Consider the following 23,461-nt stretch of genomic DNA (forward strand, 5'->3'; position numbering starts at 1 on the left):
AGGTAACAATCACCGTCCCTTGAAACAATCCTTTCAGAAGATCCCCGAAACTCCTGTCGTTGAATGCCACATGTTGAATGCCGGCAGCCATCATCCAACTTCAGTGTGCCGCCTATCATTTTATTTTGTTTTTGATATTTTCTCTTGAAGGTGCGCTTAGGGAATTGCTCTCCTTTCCTTGCGTTCAACAAAAACGTCTAACGCCAGTGCTTAATGTCTACCGGCATTGCACAAGCCATAAGTATTTAGTGGTGAATATATAGAATAACAAGCAAAGTAGGGTGTTTCCGAGTTTATTGAAATTGGGCGGTATTAGCGTTGACATCGAATGGATATGGATACATTCGGTGTCCCAGCTAAAGGCAATTAAGGTTTCAAAAAAGACGGAGTGTTCTAGCCCCAGTGAAACCGACTAAGGGCTATTGAGAGTCGCGTGTGCTAGTACTCAGTATTTATTTCGTTCTCCAGAGTAAAAGAACTAGTAAGACCAATTAGCTATCTTGGTAATTATTGACTTCAGGAACAAAGTCTAAACTCCGCGAGTTGTAGATCATCTTGAAAAACAGCTGACTGAGACGTTCAGGCATGAGATTCGCATGCACGTACTTATAAACGTACACGAACTCAGCTCACCAATGTAGCCGTAGATATTTCTCCAAAATAATTCTCGGGGAATGAGCGGCGTAATTGCAATGAATTTTGATACTGGAAATACCATTTAATATGACACGCCTAATGACATCTACGCGGCTTTCGCAATGGAGGTATTCAGGCACTTCTATTCAAAATGAATCCTTATTGTATGCGCTCACTCTCCGTATACCCTCCACCAAAAACGATGTTTTGCCTTGAACGTGCACACCGCTCTGCAATGCTGCCCGATAATCGCGGTTCCGTCACGATTCCCGTCCGCGTGACGGAGCTATAAGTTAGATGCTGACATTATCTGGCGATTAATGTCAAGAACACGTGATCCGTGACGGCTTATTCTGCATTGGGCGTTTCGTGCCGGTGTAACGTTATAGGTCTTCGTTGGCTGAAACTAAGCACCCGGCTTTTTGAAGCGGCGAACCGCGTTGCGATAAGGGCCGCGGGGTATCAGGTTGCCTCCAGATTGAAATGAATATCGCATGTCGCGCGAGACAAGTTGGCGATCCAGACTGGCTTTGGGAACTGGATGCGGCTTCATGAGAGTCACCGTGCTCGATGCTCATGACACGGAACCTACTGGGCCGTAAATTAGTGACGCTGCTCTGAAGACCACTTTGTGAACGCATATCTCGTCAGGTGCCATAATAAGCGATCCCGTTTCTTCGGTACAGGCCTGCACGTGTTCTCTAGGTAGTGCAGCACGCGTTCACCTCGCGTTGTTGTCTGATAAGTGTTGCGAAAACCATGACACAAAGTTTGCGAATTAACTTTGCTCCGATCCTAGCTTATTTGTAAAAGTGCACTATAAACAGGTAATTAGTTTACCACAAGCGTTGTCAAGTTCTTGCATAAAAAACAAAAAAAAACGTAATCATTGAGAGAGGGATTAACTGTATACATGTTTTTAGCGATGAAGAAATAAAAAAATATTATTGAAGAGAACTTTCATCGCTATAGAAGATCAGTGATCTTACCAGATTTACAGTTAAGAAGTTGCGGCTTATTAAACGGATCGCCTATTTTAGTCGCAATGAATTCCCTATTGGTGATACGATAATTAGCTGGTGCAGAGATACAAAACTTAGGGTCGTTAGTCAATCAGGTGTGCCTAAGCACCACGTTTTGAGTGAAAGAAAAGAATACGTAAGTACGTTCGGGCATGAGTGATGGATTCAGTAGGTGTAAGCTAATGAGTTAACAGCTGCAAGAGTAAAGGAATGAGTAGCTAAGTGACCACGAAATCGAGTGATCGAGTGCGTGATCGAGTGCGTGATCGAGTGTGTGCGTGAGTGCGTGATCGAGTGTCTGATCGAGTGTGTGCGTGAGTGCGTGATCAAGTGCGTGCGTGAGTGCGTGATCGAGTGTGTGCGTGATCGAGTGATCGAGTGCGTTATCGAGTGTGTGATCGAGTGAGTGATCGAGTGAGTGATCGAGTGTGTGATCGAGTGAGTGATCGAGTGAGTGCGTGAGTGTGTGATCGAGTGAGTGCGTGAGTGTGTGATCGAGTGAGTGCGTGATCGAGTGAGTGCGTGGTTGCGTGAGTGCGTGGTTGCGTGAGTGCGTGAGCGCGTGAGTGCGTGAGCGCGTGAGTGCGTGGTTGCGTGAGTGCGTGAGTGAGTGCGTGAGTGCGTGAGTGAGTGAGTGAGTGAGTGAGTGAGTGAGTGAGTGAGTGAGTGAGTGAGTGAGTGAGTGAATGAGTGAGTGAGTGAGTGAGTGAGTGAGTGAGTGAGTGAGTGAGTGAGTGAGTGAGTGAGTGAGTGAGTGAGTGAGTGAGTGAGTGAGTGAGTGAGTGAGTGAGTGAGTGAGTGAGTGAGTAGCACATCAGTAAATGAACGATCTTGCGAAACAGCCAGCGAGCGAGCTACGCCGACCGTCTCGCTCTCAAGCTTAGCCGAGAGGACGGTATTCGAAACCGCTTTGCCTACTTCCGCAAGCTAGACCGCTCTCGTAGCCCGTGCGCCCGCAGCAAGCAATCTCTTCCGGACAGCGTTGGCAGCGGACGCTTGCGCTGCTCCGGCGCTGATGCCTGCCCGGACAGCCCATAGCTGGGGTTGCAGTATCGGGAAAGAGATCGAATGAGAAGATTGAAGACCACTGCGAGACGCGGAGTAGCATCGGCACGTCGTAGCGCCAGACTGCACCGGCAGGAGGCGAAGAGAGGCCGTCGACCACGCAATCAGGCCTGCACGAATCGGGAGCGCACTTGAAGGAAGAGAGCTCCGCGCACTCTTGATACGGAAGTCCGTGACGTACACGTGCCTCTTCTTCCGTTTCATGTCGTTCCGTGGATTCCTTTTTCTGCCTTTTTCTCTCTTAGTCCGCCTCTTTCAGCGCTGCCGCGGTAAATGGAACGGTGCCCACAGCCCGTCGAGTCGATGCAGCCGGACCACGCTGTTTGCTTTGGAAGGCGCCCACCGTCGGAGGAGATACTGCAAGTTTGCACCCGAATCACGCACCCTGCCTCGGACCCCGAACGAATGCTTGCACGGGGATCAGTGCGTAGGTTCCGATTATTTTCCTTGCCGTATGAGCTTTAGATAAAAGAACTCCGTGCGAAAGAGGGTTCGGCCTATAGGCGTACATAACACGCTCTTGGCTCCATTGATTGGACTTTTCTCTTTATCTTGACTTCACTCGCTGGCAAGTCTGGCGAAGCACTGAATAAGAATTGTTTTGACCGGGGCTAGAATAAATTTCTGCGAGCAGAAATATCAGCAGAATTGAGCCACAAATTGTCATCAAGGAGAATTTTCGTTTTGTTTATTTTTTGTAGTTGTTGTTGAAGGTTGAACCGCAGCGGTACACTACTACACTCCCTCTGCCCAGAGTAAACTGCAAGTTTTTAAGAAAAAAAAGCACGACATAGAAATCGTAGTCTTGATGCATTAGTGGGTTGCAATTGTGTTGCAGTAATTCAAAGACCGGCTTTCCTACCCGAACACAGAAACCCACTTAACCAGACTTTTTTGCGCCTGACATTTAAAGCGGTGCACCTTCTTTTTTTTCTTTCTTTCTCATTCTAGTTGTACTTGGCGAGTTATTAGCGCGCATTGATCGCTTTTCGGTGGCCAATAGCGGGAAGGCTGCCCCGTCTCGGCCGCTGCTTCACTAAGGGCAATCAAAAAGGAGAATCGATGTAGCCTGTAAGGTTCGCCTTCGATAACGAAGCCACCCTCGGCGGAGCGACTGGTAACGAAGGCTCCTCCATACATACAACTCCACCTCGCTGAAATGGTGCACTGTTCTTAAAGCTACAGCTAGCTTCGACTAATAGAGGGACTAAGAAGCTCGGACGACTTCGAACACAAGGTCACCTCGTGAATGGTCCGTGTCGTTGGCTGTCTCGCTCAGTTTGAGCTGAAGCCAATCGCAACTAAGACGCCGCTTAGCCACGGGTCAGTATCTAGTGCGGGCAGCTCTGCCGTGAATCGGATCGCTTATTAGCCGGCGCCGTTACTTCGGTTTACGTAGTGCTGCACACTTTTCGCGGAGCGTGTAGGTGTAAGCAGCGAAAGGAGTGGCGTGTCCGGCGCGCCCTATGTGGCGTGACCGGTGCTCGTCCCAGGGATTCCGATCCCCGTGCGCGCTGACAGACAAATGGCCACCGCCGCCACGGTTCTTATCTCTGTGGCCGCGGTTCCGCCGCACCAAAGGCTGGCGGCCCGCTTTTCAGGGGGGTTCGTTTCGAGGGGTTTATTTCCTCAGTCTCCTCTGGGAGTTCCGCCGTCTCTTTCGCAAAAGCCTCTTTCTATCCTATTATGCTTCATCACTTTTATTTCTTCCCTACTCTTACATACCCTAGTGAATTGGATGTTCCTTTCCCCTGTTCTGCTGCTTTCGCTAAGCCGAGAACCGAACTGACGCCCAACATAATCGTTTCTGGCCTACCTGCAACGCTGTTACCTTTGCGATGTTCCTAAGATAATGTTCTTCAACCGAATGCTGGCTTATCGGTAGTAGGGAATGGGGCGCAAGGAGATCAAATAGAGGTACGAATGTGTACGTACGGCAAACGGCAGGCGCATGCTGAATGTGCTAACACTTTCTTAGTTAAGCTTTTATTTATTAAGGAACACGATTATAGACTGTCACACTAACGAAACCAACAATTGTCGAAAACATTTTTTTTTAATTCGTGTTGCTGATCATTGAGAAATTAGACTCTCTGTTCTGCTTGTCTGCTCAATGATTACGGACTGTGTACGTAACTTCAATCGAGCAAAGTTGCCAACGAGTGAAGTTATCGCCATCGCGGCTGATAGTGCCCGCGGCAGTTGCAGTTATTGTTGCGGTGAGACATAGAAACATCTGAGGTACGCGATCTCGGATGTGCTTGTATGCGGTGCACAAAAACTCCTCTTTTCAGCCTCTCTAACACCGTAGCTAACGGTGTAAGCAAAGCAGGCGTACCGTATGCCGTCACAACGATAGATGAGTCTGTGTTAGCGTAGACGTATATAGGTTTACCGGGCGCCTCATACACTCTAAACACGAATACACCTATATGGGAGTAAAATTAGGGGTAAGCTGGGCTATAGCGCACTTCCTTTGTTTGAAACGGTGTGCGCTAAGGAGAGTTTACTCCCTGTTTACTCCTTTCTGCTTACAGTGTACGCACGCACAGTGGAATGAGTGGGGACGTAGCCATATACGGGTAATCCAGTCTATGTTAATACGCCTCCGGTATGCTAAAATCCACTGATATCACCAAAATGTACGTACGTATTCAGTCTTGACGTCTTGTTTTTCACGCTGCTAAAATATTAATCACCAACAACTCTCTCAGCTTTCAGTTCTTCTTTAGCAGACGCTAGTAGGGAGTATGTAGCCTCGAAGCAAGGTCTCCAGCCAGCTTAGTTTTTTTTTTAGTAGTAACACTATCTGCTTTAACTAAGTACGAAAACTCAAACAAGGTATGTCATTCCAGGCGTCGATCTAAGCCGCTTTAGAGGATTCGCACATTTTTAAACGGATTGTGAATTCCTCGCTTAGAGGACAGTGCGCAATGCAATGCAATAAAACTCCCTCCCCACTCCTCCAAAAAACAAAAAAAAAGACAAAAGCGTGTTGCCCTTGCCGTGTCAGTAAGCTCCGTCGGGACAGTAAATATAACTCTGCAGTCTCAAAAAATAAAAGGGGGGGGGGGGGGGGGGGGATACTGCTGGTGCAAGCACCAAATGAGATTTCAGCTTGTAATTCAGTTAAACAAATTTGATTTCACGACTGCGCGCGCCCATGTGTGCCCGTCCGCGTCAGGACGGATTTCAGATTAGATTTTATTGTTGTTTCTGCCGCTGCCGCTGTTCTCTTATTGTCCGAAGTAAGTTTTTTGTGTGAAGGTAAACAGCACGCACAGAAAAAAAAAAGAACCTGTCTCTTCGCTCTCATCTTCAACAAACCAAGCACAGTGCAAAATTCCCAGCAGGGGAATGTATTATATTAAGATTTGGCGTAAAAGGTGTTTTGTGAATATTCTGGTCAATCAGAGATAAAATCAGTACATCGCGGAAAGTGAACGAACTGTAGGCTCGGACTAGAGCGCGTCCAAGCACCTGTCGACCCGCTCACAGATAAATAGGACACCTTCCCTATTTTATGGAACACTGCAGCGTGGTTCACGCTAAAAGGAACGCGGTTTTCGTCGGACCTTTTCAGCTGCTTTGCAATGACACAGACTTTCCTGCGCCGCCAACGTTTTTCCAGGCTTCCAGTACGGATCTCTGTGCAGATTTAGGTGGGCCTTCCCCCTGACATTCGCCGAGCTTCGCGTCAATTGTTGATGGGGCAGACGCAGTTACGTGAGCGTCTCGGTAAAAGCGTGCACTGCTGTTTGTATGTGCGTAAAACATTTACACAGGGTGCTACAGTGCGTGCAGTGTTCACTCACTTGGATGAGCGCTGACGTCATTGCATGCAGTACAGAGGCCATTTACGAGCCTCATGCGAAGCCCTTGGACGCATCTAACGTGCTGTGTATTCCAAGCCGGTTCTAACAGGGCAGCACAGCCCTGGAAGTAGGGACAAAAGTTCCGGCGCCTTTCGGAGGGGAGCTCTTTTTTTTTTTCTCATGTGACAAGGTTGTGCATAGGCAATGTCATTTAACAGAGTGCTGACCTTTCAGAGCGCGGTAAAGAAAAGCCTAAAGCGTCGAAATTAATTCGGATTCCTGCACTGCCGTTTGGCAGAATAGTTTAACAAGTTAATAGTCTAGATATTTTATCAAGGCAACGAACTTGAAAGGTGTTTTTGTTTCCTGTTTCTTTTTTTTTTTTTTTTCATCTGAACGCATCAGCGGTGCGTTACTTATTCATTACTAGTGCGCACAAAGGGACGTCTTTTCCAGTAGGCTGAAGAACTTACGTACTTTGTTCAGTGTCCCCAACAGGTCCTGAAAGACGAACAACTAAGACTTCTTCTCGTCAAAGAGAAGTGAAAAACTCTGATCCATTGTTTATACGAGTGATAACAAAAAAAAAAAAAGCAGTAAACGGCAAATAAGGCGGGTTGTTCTAGCAAGACTCCCCTCGGTATTGGCTGTCCGCTCTTCTCCAAATTTCCTTTTTCCAGGCACAGAAATACGGCTCGATTTCTGCTCGGTAGCGTTCGTGCATAAGCGCGCCTCGAAAGCACACCAGAACCGAAATCGAAGCGCGCTTCACCTCTGCTGGCCTCGCTGCAAACAGAGCTTTCGCTGCGATGAAAATCGAACGGGGCTCCCAGCCAGATTTAGAAACGGTCCGGAAAGCGCCGGAAGTCTGCGTAGTAACGTGAGCAGCAACGGCTTTCAAGAGCTGCTTCTTGGAGGCCACTTTAAAGTACGCGATTGCAGCCTCATAAATACGGCTCCAGTTCTCGTAAAGTTCATGCATAAGGCTAGTCTGAAAGCGCGCCAAAACGAAAACCGATGCGCTCTATTCCACTCTTCTGCTCGTTTTAATCCTACTTCAAAGCTGTCAACGATCAATCAGCCCTTCCATAAACGAGTCAGTAAGTTTCACCTAGGTTCTATCAATAACAGGATTATTGCTGTCAGAGCATTATATGGCTCTGTTGCGTCAGCAAAAGGTGCCCGCAAATCTATCCACACGATTACGTCGTTCTCTTAAGATAAATGTGTGAAAGTTTGATTGTCACACATAGTATGTGATAACATGTTGCCGTGGGAAAAATTTGGTTGATGAGGTGTAAGTATTTAATTAATGAAACGGGAAATATACGCTTAGACGTCACAATAGCCGTTGACGTCTATATAGTACGTGGACGTTCGAAAAGTCACGGACGTCGATATAGTATGTGGAGGTTTTGCTTTCGCATTGCTCCAATGGGGGTCGCCGCAGTGATCTTAAATATTAAATATAGCTACACTACATAAGAGCAACCAATATATTTCGACGTATGCCCCAATTTCACTCAGTAGCGCGTGTAAATTAGACAGTTCGAAATTGCGGGATTCACAACCTCAGCCGCCCAAAACCCACCGCCTCTTAGCATGATCATACAGTTCCGATGCTTCCCACAGCTTGCGCCGGGGCTTGTTGACCTCTTTATGTGTTTTAAACTGAAAAAAAAATAAAATCTTGTTTCTGAAAAATCGGCCAAAAGATTTTAGGTCGGAAGGGGCCTCGCCGACCGTTCTCAGAGCTCGACCAGTAAGTTGTAGAAAACGACACAGATTACTCGACTGAGGTGTTCCTTGTACTCTATAGGCTTCGGTTTCGAATTTATGACACCAGTGGGTATCTCCGCCACATGATTCATAAGCCACACTTTTCAAATCATCTATCTTCAATTAGTGTGCAGTCTGCTTCCTAACCGCTCACAGCGGACCGGTAAGCGGGATGATGATTTCGAGGAAAGGTCAGCGGTGTTTAGCGGATACCTCCACATAGATTATGGTCCGCGACAAACCGCCGCCCCATTTCGAGGAATATCGAGGCAGTTCTGAAAAACTCCTAACTGGGCCCCGTTGAGTCCGGCGGAAACGCAATTATCCTCCTCTGATCCAGTCTGCTTCGTTTGGGATCGATATGACAGCCCACGCTTCGTCGTGACGAAAACTTGGTTAAACTGGAACGTTCAGATCGGTGGCACGTCCTACGAACGCGAACTCGAAGCGAAAGTGACCCCGGATGCTCGCGAGAGGTAATGAGTAACTTCTGACCCAAGAAAAAAGAAGTCAATCCTTTACTGCGGGCTGCCAAGCGTAGGCGAGCAATATTGGAGCCGACCTCTGGGACAACGGAATGCATAATAAGAGCGTAGGGAAATAGGACGGGGTATTGTCGATAAAATATCGCTCTGAACACTCATTTGACCGCATCAATATTAATGAGGCTGCCCGAACAAAAACACTGAGCGGGGGTGTTCACTTGCTCGGAGATAAGCCGCTGGTTATTTGGGAGAACGCTTTTTAGGCTTAAGTATATGCACAATCTGTGGCTTATGTAAACGTACTCGTCGGTCGTAAACGTTGCAGCAGGATGTTTTGTAGACGCATTGGCTTGATGCTAATTAGCGTGGGAGCGAAATAAGTTTGCGCTGCTGTAATGAACGAATGAAAAATGATAGTGGAGGATGGGCCAGTCATTTCTAGACCTGGGTCTTATTCTCATCATGAGGCGTAAAAGCCTAAACTCTGAGCTGCGAAACTGCCGAACGTGGTTTTGTCGAAATTATACATTGGCCTTATCTAACGGCTCTGTTAACTTGTGATCGAAGGCTTCTTCGAACGGTGAAAGGTACGCAGACGACGAGAAGAAAAAGGCTTTTGTACACCACAGGAAATATGTTGAGCGTCAGTGAGCATACAGACACGGTATTGACACATTCCAATTCTGATCCTGATTCTGATTCTGTGAACGCCCATGCCTGCCCGTGGATAGCATTGGATGCCCGTGAACACTTGTGAACGCTTGCGAACACTTGCGAACACTTGCGAACACCAGTGAACACCAGTGAACACCAGTGAACACCAGTGAACACTCGTGAGCACCCGTGGACACTTATGAACACTTGTGAACAACCGTGAACACTAGTGAACACCTGTGAACACCAGTGAACACTAATGAATACTAGTTAACACTTGTGAACACCAGTGAACACCTGTGAACACTTGTGAGCATGCGAGTGCCTTTACTTTGCAAGGAACTTGAAGCTTGCACACAAATGAGGATATAGGATAATCATTACTTCTCATTCTTGATTACGTGCCTTTCTTTTTTCTTATCTCTCCTACCGTCTTCATGTTTTCACCCGTGAAAACGCATTGTTCAACATGGGGCTGACTCTGTAATGGTCTACGATGACTGCTAAGTTTAGGTGGCGTGCCCGAGTCGCATCGATTATGCACTGACATAATCGAAAACGTGCATCCACTCGTCACGCCACCTAACGCTTCTCCAGCATAAGCGGTCGATAGCGCGTGCACTTCTTTTTTTTTTTTTTTAGTGCAGCACTTCGGAAGCGCCTTCGCCTCAGTTCGAGAAGTTCGAAGTAGTTTTAGAGCGAACAACTAATCTGTCTCTTTTATCTCTGTCTCTCGTAATAAATTATTACATTGCCGGCTCATCCATTCTTCTCTAAATTCTGCGGCTTTTTCGTTTCTGATATTTACTGAATCTTAAACAGTGTTCCGTCCCAGTCTAGGTTCAGACTTACTGTGAATCTGTCGGAACACGCCTAAAGGTCCTTTGAACCAAGCCGCCGTGGTGGCTCAGTGGTTATGGTGCTCGGCTGATGACCCGAAAGACGCGGGTTCGATCCCGGCCGCGGCGGTTGAATTTCTTTGGAGAAGAAATTCTAGAGGCCCGTGTACCGTGCGATGTCAGTGCACGCTAAAGAACCCCAGGTGGTCGAAATTTCCGGAGCCCTTCACTACGGCGTCTCTCAAAGCCTTAGTCGCTTTGGGACGTTAAACCCCATAAACAAAACCAAATCAGGTCCTTCGAACCACATCGCCTAGAGCCAGATTGTAAGAGCCAGCTTACCTGTATGAACAAATGAGGTCATATATCCTTCAAATGTTCCCCTGTATGTATCGAGCCTCAGAGCAGGACAGCTATAACGACCTAGTTAGTCAAATGTTTAGTGGAATCCATCATGGTCGAGTAATTTTGTAATATGGAGCAAATTACTCACTGGCATCCACCCAGGCGCAGCCATACGGCTACAAACGAAAAACTGTTTTCAGAAAAAAACGTTAGAGGGCACTGCGAAAACTGCGTTGGAGTAATGCGAAAGCAATGACGCCTCCTCGCCGCCTCTAATTGCTCCTCTTTGCCTCTAGTTGCTCCTCTTTGGCTCTATGTGGATTGTGACATCGCGTCTGACAATCGAATTACATAGTTAAGTCTTGTTTTGGCAGTTTTTCTGCGCGCGAGAAGAAGTGTAAGAGGATAGGCCTCATTTTAAATCAGATGGAGAGCCATTGTCCATAGATGGAGAGCATTGACCATAGCCTCTGCTATGGTCACCACTACAGGCCTTCGAAACTCATCGCTGTGCAACCTGAAGCCTAATTATTCTCCTAAGGCGCACTATTATTAAGCCCTGGCTGAATGTCTGGGCGCTGGCGCTATTAGTACATAAGTAAGGGGATACGTTTGCTAACATTGTGAACAGACAGCGCCATACCAGAAGAATAGTGACGGCTGCATTTTCTTTAATTGCCCCCATTATTTTCATTATTCAATTTTCTGATCATTTTCATGGTAACAAACGTTTGCTTTCTAGCTGTAACGCGCTGATATACTTTTGCGCTTGAATTTATATAATTATTCCGCATTTTGTTTAGTTAAAGGGCGAAAAATAACGCTGCCTAACAAATATGAATTCGTTTTTATCTCCTTTGTAACAGCAGGTCCCCCACGCAGAGCAACTCCAGCACTTCCCTCTGTACTGTCTCTTAATCATGTAACATGCATTGAAGTATAAACATAGCATAAATTCAAATAAACAAACGTAATGCTGATCGCCAGCCTCGTCAAAATGGTGCGGGTCGAACACCTTCCATCCCCTCCGGGGTTTCCGGCGAAAAGTTCGGACAAAATTTGAGTGAACTTCTCGGTCAGCCGCTTAATTCTGCGACATCGGTTCCTTCTTTCTGCTGCGGTCGCCTAGTAATTAACTTGCTGGCAATTAAAAGCTGACCTCGCTTTAGCTCTTACAACGCGCCTTTTTCTCCCTTCTGAAGCGTTTAATCTAGCCGGCACTTTTAAATGCGACACGGCTTCTCCGCCTCGCTACACCATGCATGTCCCAAGGGAGGGTTGAAAAGAATGCTCAAATATTCGAAAGCACGCTTCGTGCGCCAGTGCCGCAGTCAGATATTTGGAAAGCTCAAAGGACGAGCGATCGATGCGCTAAGCCCGTTCGCCGCGCTCGCGTGCTTGCATCGGGCCAGCAAAACGCACTGTGTTTTGTAGCCGCCGGGCGTTCGTAGTTAAAAGGCTCTTCGATATAGCGAGTATTTTGATTATTTGCGCAGCGGAACGTTTCCGAACGCCCGCGGTCTTTCAGCCGTTGGAAATGCGCCAGCACATCTATGCCCGCGCTCCCTTCGTTCTCTCTCTTTTCTTTTATTTCTTCTGAAGAGCGGAGAAGGACGATGGTCCCTTTAGAATTATATAAAGGGGCAGACGTCGTAATTTCAATCTTTGTTTTCCTTTGTTTGACGCGATGTATTGCGAGAGCTTTGACCTCGAGGGGTGTTGCGCTTCTCACAGCGTTGGTTTCACGCTGGACTTTTTTCCGGGGTTAACCATCAATGCCGATGGTTTTTAAGCCTCGTAATATGCTGAAACCGTAACTTCCCCGTCCACCTGTTGGTTATTGAGAATAGCGTCCAAGCGGACTTGGCATTGGTAGAAGTCAAGATTGCGAAACAGGTTGTCATAGAATCCAGTTGGGATTGAACCATATGGGCAGGATTGGATGATGTGTGTATGGTTGGATTATGTTCCCGGGTTTGGACCATGTACCTTCTGTTGGACCATGCGCCTGGGGTTGGACCATGTGCATATGGTTTGGACCATATGCTTGGGGTTGGACCATGCTTCAGACTTTGGACGATGAGATTTTGGGGGCTTTTATTTATATGTATACGTCTGTTGAACCACTGCGGCTGGGAAAATGTCAGCGATGTGCCGAGGTTAGGCAATTCACACTTACATAAGGTAGCGCCGATCTAGTCCGCTAGCAGTCCCTTGCTGCACACTGGATGCGATAGCAACAAGGGCGCTACAAAATCTGAAGTTTAGTTCGTTAAAGGTGAGAAAGAAGTCGCCACATGGGAGCGCGACAACGTTTTTGTTATTTTTCATTTATGTTTCCTCCAAATCTCAAATAGCAGCTGAGAGCCATCCCTTCGCTGTAATAAAGGTTTCATTCATTCATTCATTCATTCATGCATTCATTCATATGTTTCTGCCTTCAGGGTTAGTGAGATCTGGTTGATATGACGTGCAGCATCCCACCGTATGCTGTGCCATGATGAAAACAATATCACAATGTTGAAAAATTAAAAATCCACTTTGTCGAGCTGAAGAGAGAGCAGGAATTAACTTTTCTTTACTTAATTAGCTCAACGACACTAACAACACAGGTGCAAAAACAAAACAACCAAACAATAAGTTTCCCGTAACTCTTTCCGTGCAAGCAAAAGTGCCGCCGCTTTCCCTTCCCCACGTGCAAAAGGCCCCGAATGGCAAGAGTGAACGCTAACGCGTTGAATCGATTCGCGATCGCGCCGCGCACATAGCCATTCCGAGCTAAGTCAATCTGAGCCAAGCGTCTCGTATCGAGTTTCCCCCCTCTGTTTGCTCTGCCTTTTGTAACGTTGCGACGACACCCCCGTGTGCTGCGGCGATTTCGATCCTGCAGCGGCGGCTATTCTAGTCCGCTCATTTTTATCGCCGGACGGCGTGCTCTTGCTGAACGCAGCTGGCGAGAACCCATTAGTGACTGCCGCTGCTGATGCTGCTGCTGTTCATTAGATATTGATAATAACTTGCGCTGCCGCCATGCGAGAACGTACAGACTTGGCTGTAGCCACGCGTGTGTCCTTCCACCTGCTTGCGCGCTTCCTATTCAGCTTCATATGTCTTTAATGTATCCCCGCTGGGGGGCGCGCAGACCTCCCTCCTGGCCCGGAAAAAGGGCGCCGTCTCGGGATCGTGGGGAGAAGCCATTACATGGGTGCGCGTCCGAGAGCGTAATGGAAGGGCTTTGTAAGAGTCGCCGCTCGGTCTTTGTTTACTGTTTTTGTTGATAATTCACCACTGTTTGTTGGCTCGCGCTGTTTCTTTTCTCTTCGTTGGAAATGAATTTTACGGTCAGAAAAAAAAGGGAAACGGGAAATAAATTCGGGAAAATTGGGGAGGTTGTCGAGAGAATGGGGAAAGAAGGAAAAGACCAACTGTCGCTGAAACAGGAGAAAACGTTGGAGTGTGTCACACAGTTTTAGCTGCAGTCGGGCAGTGATTTTGGCAAACAGCTTTAGGGGTTTAGGGGGAAGACAGAGTGAAATCCGATGTCTGTCCCAACCGGTGGCTTTCCGTCCCGCGAGCGCGCCTGCGCACAGATTACGTTACCTCAGCTGATTAGCTCGGACTATCGCCAAGCGTTTTCTTGTTTTATACTATGTCAATTCAGACATTTCTTTTTTTCGATTTAGGTAGCCATTGCAGGCAGCTTCCTCTCCACTCGTAGAGTGCAAGAGGAAGCACTGCAGACTAAAAAAATTTAGAAGTCCGCAAATTCTTGTTCGCGACTGCCAAGCTCTGCGTATCCCTGTACCTATAAAACGCTACACTGTAAACACGAACACGCCTGTATGGGAGTAAAAAGGGAATAAACTGACCTCTACCTCATCACCCTTTATAACAGGGAGTGAGTTAGAGGACAGTTTACTTCCTTTTTTACCCCTCTCTGTTTAGAGTGTATATACATGCCCTATAAAACGCTCACTTGAATACAGATACCAACGCAAGCATATTAAAGTTTATTTTATAACTCAGAGACCTCAGTACACGGGAAAGAGGGCACAAGCCAGGCAAGACAAGTTCGCAAGAAGGGAGCGCTATACGTCTCGCGCTAAAGTTTAGGTTCAAACGGCAACAAGCTGAAGTGGCTGCTCTCCCTTGTCGGACCGCGGCGGAACGCGTGCGGGCCAAAATTACGGGTCTCGTCGCGGCGAGCAAGTACACGACGAGATTCCTTATTCATGAAGGGGCCCGCCGCCCCCCGCAATCGGCCCACGCGGTGAAGAAAGAGGGCAGTCCGCACCCGTCGCTCCTCTGCGGAGACTTCTTTCAAAGACGAAAAATGTTGTTCTTTATAGTTTTTCTTTTTCTTTTCACTCGATTCTTTGTCTCTTCGCGAAGAAAAAGAGGACACGCGCGTGGAGATGTCGGGATCGCGCGCTTGCTCGTTTTATTTTCGCCGCTGATTCCCTGATGCCGTCATGTGTGGCACCGCCAGGGAAATCAATAAAGGAACAAGAATTTCGATTCGTCGGGGAAGAAGACCCAAGCACGCAGAACACGTGACGCCTACAGAAAGGCTTGATTCTATTTGTACTGGTTTCTTTATTAAGGTGAGTAGTTGGACTCCGGAGTGCACGGAGAAGAATATAAATGTGAAAAAAAGGGGAAATGGCGTTGATGAGACGAGGCAACGTGTTCATACTTTTCCTCGCGAAAAACCATGCAGCGTTTGGGAAACTGGTGTTTGCGTCGGTCAGCCAGTCAGAACGGCTCTCACCTCTACTTAACAGTTCTTGACCTGGCTATCGGCATTTACTTGACCTGGCCCTGATTGTCCTCGTGTTGGCTATTGTGATTCACCAGTACATGGGCCCACGAAAGTTTTCGGAAGACTGAAAGCCGCAGCCTAGCGTTCAGTGGTGTATTATACAGTTCGCGCAAGAAAGTTCGAAGCACACAGTTCAGTTTGTGGCTGCGTGCATAGGGTCGCTTAGAAATTAAGCATCGATTGATATATCAGCACTTCTTCAGTGGTCTGTGTTTCTTCGGTGTAGTCTCTGTCGCCTTTGTGCTGCCATTTTCCGTCACAAATTAAGCTTTGTTGTAACTGTTGCGTTCCGTAAACTATCGATGGGCATCGGTACATGACGATGCTGTGCCGTGCCGATCGACGGAAAATCGCTATTGCGTAAGAGCAGCTTTCCGATCTGGCCATTGATTGGTTCCCACCGTCCTCAGCCTTCCCAATGCTGCGCGGTTTTGGAGAAACGAGTAAAAAAAATGTGTCAGGTGCGTGCACGCAAGCCTTGGTTTACAAAATTTCGCACTGTAGCTTCGCTCGTTTTTAAGCTCGTTACTTAATGGAGTATAGTATAAAATGCCTGGAGAAAACAGAGCGCGTCAAGCATAAGAGTCCACAGTCCTACTTTATCTTCCTTTCTGCTCTTTTCTCTTCTTTAAAACCGCTCTGGTACGCCGCCGTTGTGGGTTCCCAATAGAACGAAATTCGAAAAGAAAAAAATACATAAATGGAATTGCAAGATAGTCGGGGAGGGGCTAGAAGGAAAAAGAAAACACAAAAGAAGCAAGTCTCCTCCTCGCTGCGTGCCCACTAATTTAGAAGCTCCCATGAAGTTAGTTTTAGGTTTTAATGATCAAAAACTTATCGCACATTTTTTTCATAAAGGTTTAGGAAATATATACTCATTTTTTGGCGTCAAATCCCCAATTTCTTCGCAGAGCGCAAATTCCAGAAAAAGCCTGCAAATCTCCGCAAACTGTCTGACTATTTAAAATTAAAGAATACTCCTGAGCCTCATCAACGCGTAATGGTATCAATTACCACAATAAAAATTAAATCTGCTCTTTCTTTTACACTTTACGCAGTCAAGCTTAATAGACATTCTGAAAGAAGTCTCGTGCGATGAGCTTTTCGTTTTGCCTGTTTTCCATCTGATGGTCCGCGTAGCCAAAACACTAGCGCGAAGAGTGCTTAACTGAGGATCCACGAATACATGAGAATGTCTACGTCGAGCCTGGGGCGACTTCCCGTCATGCTACACCAGAACAGGGCATTTTGCTACACAGATGCGTGTGTTTCTAAGCAAAGAAAATAGAAGAAAGAATGCCTGTATGTGAGTACAGACTCCGCGATATATATCTCAACGTAGCCTGCAAAAGCGGTTCCAATTAAGTCAGCTGCACGGCCGCTATATGGCTGTGACGTAATTGTCTAGACGTTCTGCCCACCTGCTTTCCAGATTGTCCCCCTTATGCAATCACTAATTACAGTCTTTATAGCACAAGCAGTCGGTCCGGTTAGCTATAGCGCCGCATTTGTAGAACACTGGCTGGCGGGATTGTTGGCTGTCATTTATTGAGCTCTGCGTCGCAGCAGCCGTCTCTCGTTTTCTTTTCAATGCAATGCTGAAAGGAACAAAGAATCCCAATTATAGCAGTGCAGAGCGTACGGAACGTGAGCAGCAGGAGCAATAATAGAAATAAATACCATAACCAGCAGGGCCGTGTCAAAATTCAAACCGCTTTTACCAATGTCTGCGGGACGCCACGACGAAGTAATTTGTGAAAACGAATATGGCAGCCGCAACAGGTGACTCAGCTTTCGTCAATTTTGCTTTTATTTAGGACACATGACGAAACTGATGCCAAAAATGCTAAATCTGTTTGTTTTTTTTATTTTGTTTCCTTTAACATGGCACCTGCAGTTCCCTGCTGTACCACATTTATGACATCAAGAAGCGCAGTTTCTTCTTCACAACAGCAATTCTCGTACTGAATTCCAACGAGACAGCTGACCCCGAGAAGGGACACGAGAAGAAAATATTACCCGACTCAATCGCATATGATATCAATTTGTTTCGTAATCTTTCAATAAGCTTCCGCTTTCTTTATCAAAACGAGCAAAAACTGAAGCGAGATCCTTATCTTTAGTGACATTAAAACGTATAATCAGCATCCAGCGTTTGATAGTGCCGCGAGATATTCCTCCTCAGAGGAGGAGGTGACGAAACGCTCGAGTGACGACATATGAAATCAGAAAACACAAGGGAGTGCAGCACTCAGAATAGCGTAGCCGCAATGCAAGATGGTCGGCATATACCGAACACGACACGCCAGCAATGTTCACAAGACGTTTAAGGTTCATATTAACTCTATATTTAGACCAGTCGTTTTCGTTGCTTATATTCTCTTTCTGACGTACCACTAGCGACCGTCTCTTCGCCGAGACACCCGAGAGACCCGGGTTAGAGCATAACGCCGAGGAGTTCACAGCGGCTGCTCCACGCGCGCGCGGTGTAGGTGGCTCGCTCTGGAGATCATCGATTGAAAGGGACACTTGCCCCGGCGCGGGTCGTTCTAAAATAATCTCCTCCTTCGCGAGCCAGCCGACCTTCTCACGACGTCTTTATTTTTAAAGGAGCCTTCCGCCGACGAGCTGTCTCAAAAACACGCCGGGGAGCTCCAGCGCGCTCCGACTTCTTCCCCGCGCGCACGTCTCTTTCGGTCGGGCCTGTTCGCGTTCTATAAGCGCACGTGCCTATTACGAGCTATAACAACGCCTCGCCAGTGCCGTGCAGTGTCCAACAGTGGCTGCAGATGCAAGCTTGTCTTGTACTTGAGTGCAATGTGCGCGCGCAAATACTAAGACACGCAAATTAGACCCAAGATACGCAAGGTAGCGGAGACAGTTGATAAGGTTTGCTACTCACAATGACAAGGTTGGCTCAGTACGTTGTTAAGAAGTCGCCGCCGTGAGACTGCCGGAAAGGAATAGTGTCCTTTGGCGTTCGTGAAAATCGACCTGTGCATTTCGAGATTATGAGTGTAATCGGCAAGAATAGTGCATACAGGCTGCGAATGGTCACCAATGCTCCGCCTTAGTGAAGTTTCCTGCTGAAGCAGGAATTCGGAGAGATCTGCCGCAGAAATGGCATGCCCAATCCTATAAAAACACCGTTCCCACTCGAGAGGTCTCATTACTGCTTGTTCCGAAGAACACTGGCGGCAACCGTTACAATCTGATACCGTTCTACCGCATTTTTTTTTCTTTCATTTATTCAACATTTCTTGTGCGAAGTGGCGTCACAAATTCTTCTTAAAAGCAGCTTTCATTCTTAAATATTAAATTACTCTTCCAAGTACTGTCCAGCTCGCCGCAAGCGGGCACGTTGGGATATAAATAGGTGCTAAAATAAGTTCCCGTTGAGGCCGTAGATGAGTTCTTGTTCTTGTTTTTTTTTTTCTTGTTTTTAATATGAAGAGAATGAAAAAGACCGAGATACGTGCTACAGAAATGCATCTCAAGAAGCCCTCGACTTTTCTTTATGGGTAGCGGCACGATGAAGCTAGGCATGTGATATATTCTGCGATATTATCGGAGACGAACTGAATCAAGATGATAATGAACACGTGATGAGCAGGTTTTGTTTGTCCTAAAACAGTAAGAACAGCCAAACGTACAAAAAACACACTCAAGACAGCCGTACGGGTTTACAACGTTATTTTGCTATTGCGCTTAAAAATTTATTAAGAAGTGGTATTGCGCCTAAGAATTATTAAAGCTTCACAGGGCGGGAATCAATTACTGCTTCATTTAGAGACTGTAAATGTACTCGCACGTTGTAAATTAGGCCGCACAAGCCGCAGCTAAACTTTTCGGGAGAGTTAACCGTAGGGCTAGTTCGTAGTGGGACGTTCCATTTATCTTATCTAGCGCAACGGACAGGACAGCATATAGGCAGACAAACACGCGCGCTACTCACAACTAATTCACTGAAGGTTGAACCATCGCATATATACCTACATGCATGCGGCCCAATTGTACGTGAAATTTTAGACCAGGCATGAAAGAAATTTCATCTTTGTATTGTACGAGGTCTGTTAGAAAAGTATCCGACCTTTGGCCGTAGAAAAAAAACTTGCAGAACTGGAGCGTTGCAAATCTAGTCACCTTCAAAGTAGCCTACTTGGGACTCCACACACTTCTCCCAGCGGTGCTGCCATTGTGGGAAGTATTTCAAAAAGGCCCCTTTCGGAATGGAGTTTAGCCCAGCTGTCGTTGCAGCCATAATGTCCTCTCTTGTCTGAAATCGCGCTCCTTTCAATGGCCTTTTGATTTTGGGAACCAGCCAGAAATCGCAGGGGCCATATCAGGAGAGTAAGGAGTCTGTTGAACTACAGGAGTCTGGTTTTTGACCAAAAAATCTGAATCGAGTGCGAGGAATGTGCAGGAGCATTGTCGCGATGGGTGCGCCAATTTCCTGTTGACCTCAGCTCCGGGTTCTTGCGCCGCACAGCATCACGTAGGCAACGAAGGACATCCCTGTAGTACTCTTTGGTCATTCTTTGACCCTGTGGAGTGCGTACTCGTGGTCTGCCACACAGAGGGTGTCAAAGAAAGCAGTCAGCATCACTTTCACATTGCTGCGCACTTGGCGGGCCTTCTTAAGTCTTGGTGACGTGGAATGCTTCCACTCTGACGACTGGGATCTGGTTTCCGGGTCTTACCTGTACACCCAAGACTCGTCACCAGTGATTATGATGTTGATAAGTCGGGGTCACTCTTTGCGGAATCCAGCATGTCCTGTGAGACTTCAACACGAAGCTGCTTTTGCTGCACCGCGAGCAGCTTCGGCGCGAATTCCGCCGCAACCCTCGCCATGGCCAAATCTTCGGTGATAATGGAATGTGCGGAGAAATTGCTCATGTCCACCTCTTCCTCAATTTCTCGGATAGTCACGCGACGGTCCCGCATCACCACAGCGTTCAGTTCGGCAATGACCTGGTCATTTCGGCATGTTGATGGCCGATTGGAGCGTGGCTCGTTCTCCACCCATGTGCGGCCATCTTTAAATCAATTGTACCACTGCTTAATCTGTGTGCTGCTCATATCATCGTCACCGAAAGCCGTCTGAATATTTCGAATGGTTTCCACTCGGCTGTCGCCCAGTGTATGGCAAAATTTGATGCAGTAGCGCTGCTCCTTTCACTCCGCCATTTTCCTTGCAATAAAAAACCTACGAGAGCACTTTCGCACTGCCTCACTCAAATGCTGCGTCCCAGCGACTGACGCTATCGGCAGGCAGGAAAAAATTCGTGCATGCGCATGAAGGTTCAAGGTCGCCTGATGCAAGCGCGCTTGTTTCATATCCATCAGGTGTTCGCAAAAAAAAAATAAAGTCGGATACTTTTCTAACAGACTTCGTATAGAACAATTGATATGTCACTCACACAATCCTGTTCCGCTCTTCTGATAAAAAATTCCTCCCAGGTTTCACGAGCTGTTTTTTTTTTTCTTTCTTCTGCCTACCATACTCATGCAATGCGGTTTACAATAGGTGCAAGCAATGGAATGGTCAGCTAGGTGCCTGCGTTTGTTTTTCGCTAGTTCTTTTTTGTTGTTGTTGTTGGGCTCCCCGAGTCGGTCATTAACGGAACAGGATAGGGTGGCCTTGTGCACAACGTTAGTGGCACACTCAAAAAATCGCTTTTTTTTTTATTCTTCTGACAGCCTTGCTTTTTGTTTCGCAAGTGATGCGGAGGAGTAGTAGGACGGGCTTCTTGAGGGCTGAAAACACCACCGACACGTTGAACTTGAAAAATCAGAGACAGATGAGCTTTATGTCCGTTGCGTACAATGTATGTACCAAGGTAATCGCTAATATAATCAGTGCAACCTTAGACTTTAATCAACCAAATGACCAGGCAAGCTTTCGTGGTCATCGTGGTCACCATCATCAGCCTGACTACGCCCACTGCAGTGCAAAGGCCTCTCCCATGTCTCCCCAATTAATCCTGTCCTCTGCCAGTTGCGCCCACCGTATCACCGCAAACTTCTTAATCTCCTCCGCCCATCTAACTTTCTGCCGCACCCTGCTACGCTTGCCTTCTCTTGGAATCCACTCCGTTACCCTTAAGAACTAACGGTTACCTTGCATTCGCATTACATGCCCTGCCGAAGCCCAAGGTGATAGAAGTCGCGCAGAATATAGCCAACATCTATAGATAGCCTTCAGATTACGAGAAAGCATTTGACTCAGATGAAAATAAAACGGACGTAATTGAACTGACTACACTGGGGCACGCAGAACTCCTATTTTGAAATATTTTGAATGTCTAGATGATGTTAATTTCGGCATGTTGGCTAAACTAGTGGCAAGTGCTGTTCAATAAGCCACAACTAATCAAGTGGTCTCTTAAGCAATGCACAACACCCGAAAATCGTTCGTCAGAGTTTCCATATATCGATGTCATTGACGCCTTAAGTCGCGTAAGCGGGTCGAAATACAAACGAATACACTATAGAAGCTTCACTCGAAATAGGTACACAAAAATGTGCGCATGTGGTGTCCCCTCTCTCGTTAGTGTCCTTGTTGCGCCGCCGTTTCTTTTCATCATGCACCAACTCGCCCCTCAGGCCATTCTTCTAGGTACACAAACGTGCATAAAAAGCAGTGAGCGGGTTTTAGAGTTGCCGAACTCCCTTTTCTAACCAGAAAAGGGAGATTTATACAATCGCCTTCACTGCACTTTTAAAGCATGTCATTAGAAGTTATTCGTGCTTCCACCGCCAGCTTTGACGAGCGCGGAAATTTTGGTGCATTAAGAAGTTTACAATTACGAGCACTCGAAGTAAAGCAATTGCGCCTGCCAATAATTGAAGATAAATTATTCAGCGGGGTTAGCAACCGGAATCCGAGTATGGTTTGCTATCACAGAGCTCGACATGCGAAGGAATACCGCCCTACAAATATTTCAAGCAAAAGAAAATCATAAGGGCTGCTAAGAGATCAACTAACGAGACACACCACGGCTTGGCCGTGCTGCTTTTCTTTATACCTTGTTTTTTTTTTTTTCTCACCGAATGAAGCAAAACCAAATTCTGAGGGAAAAAACCGAAACGAAACTGCCCAGAGACAACGAATCGATTTCTCTCTTGCCGTAATGAGCTCGATACGTTTCTCTCCGCACGCTATCGGACGCCACCCTTAGGCGAAGACCGACTGGTCTGCGACTGCCTTGCGCAACCTTTTTCTTCGCAATTTCTTCGAGATCTGCGGCCGCGAGTTCGCCGGACTCCACACACGTTTCCCCGCCGCCTTTGACTCGCCCATCGATTCATCCAGCCAACGATCGGGTGAACGCAACCCGTGAATGCGCGAATGTCTCCGAGGGTCTCCTTTCCGACGCCACTCAGCGCGCGCTGATTTCGCCTATCGAGCGAGCGAAGCGCCTCGTCCGGACCCGGTGAGCGCGTGTTCTCGAAAGCTGGACCGGTGGCCTCCTCACGCAAGTGTTGCCGTGTTGGATGGGAATGGGAAGGGGGGGGGGGGGGGGGGGGGGGGGGGACGTATTCAAAGCGCGCTCCCATAAGACCGGTCACGCACAGAGGCAGGCCCGGAAAAAAAAGATAAAAAAAAAACGCCTCCGCGCTTACATATGTGAAGGCACGCCCGACGCTCGAGCGGAGTTCCTCCTACGAACCTGCGCTTGAAGCTTTAAACCCGAAGGCCCCTGCCACCCACGCCCCCTTCTGCCGAGCCTTTATTCGATACGGGAGCTCCTTGATATCGCCCTCAAACCTATAAAGCCCGACGCCGGGCGGCCTATTAGCATTTCCGCCGATAAAGGAAGAAGCGTGCAGTATAGTGACCGACGCAGCCGAGTGCGCCGCGTAGGCGTTCGAACGGAATATACCAGCGCCTGAAATTGGATCCGTTTGAGCGGCGCGCGAAATAAAAGTACGCGAACGTATGCGTACGCATAGGTGCGGCCTTGCCAGCCTGTTTTAGCGTATGCAAGGCATT

At 47.3% G+C, this 23,461-nt stretch overlaps 1 protein-coding gene across 5 annotated transcripts in view; it reads left to right on the forward strand.

Annotated features, from left to right (window-relative positions):
- LOC149358579 (uncharacterized) overlaps positions 1–23,461 on the forward strand; it is a 268,691-nt gene that overhangs the window by 177,348 nt on the left and 67,882 nt on the right. The gene's annotated exons all lie outside the window — the stretch shown is intronic.

The sequence above is a fragment of the Amblyomma mixtum genome, chromosome 2, assembly GCF_055824585.1.
Source record: "Amblyomma mixtum isolate Tamu chromosome 2, ASM5582458v1, whole genome shotgun sequence".
Taxonomy (NCBI): domain Eukaryota; kingdom Metazoa; phylum Arthropoda; class Arachnida; order Ixodida; family Ixodidae; genus Amblyomma; species Amblyomma mixtum.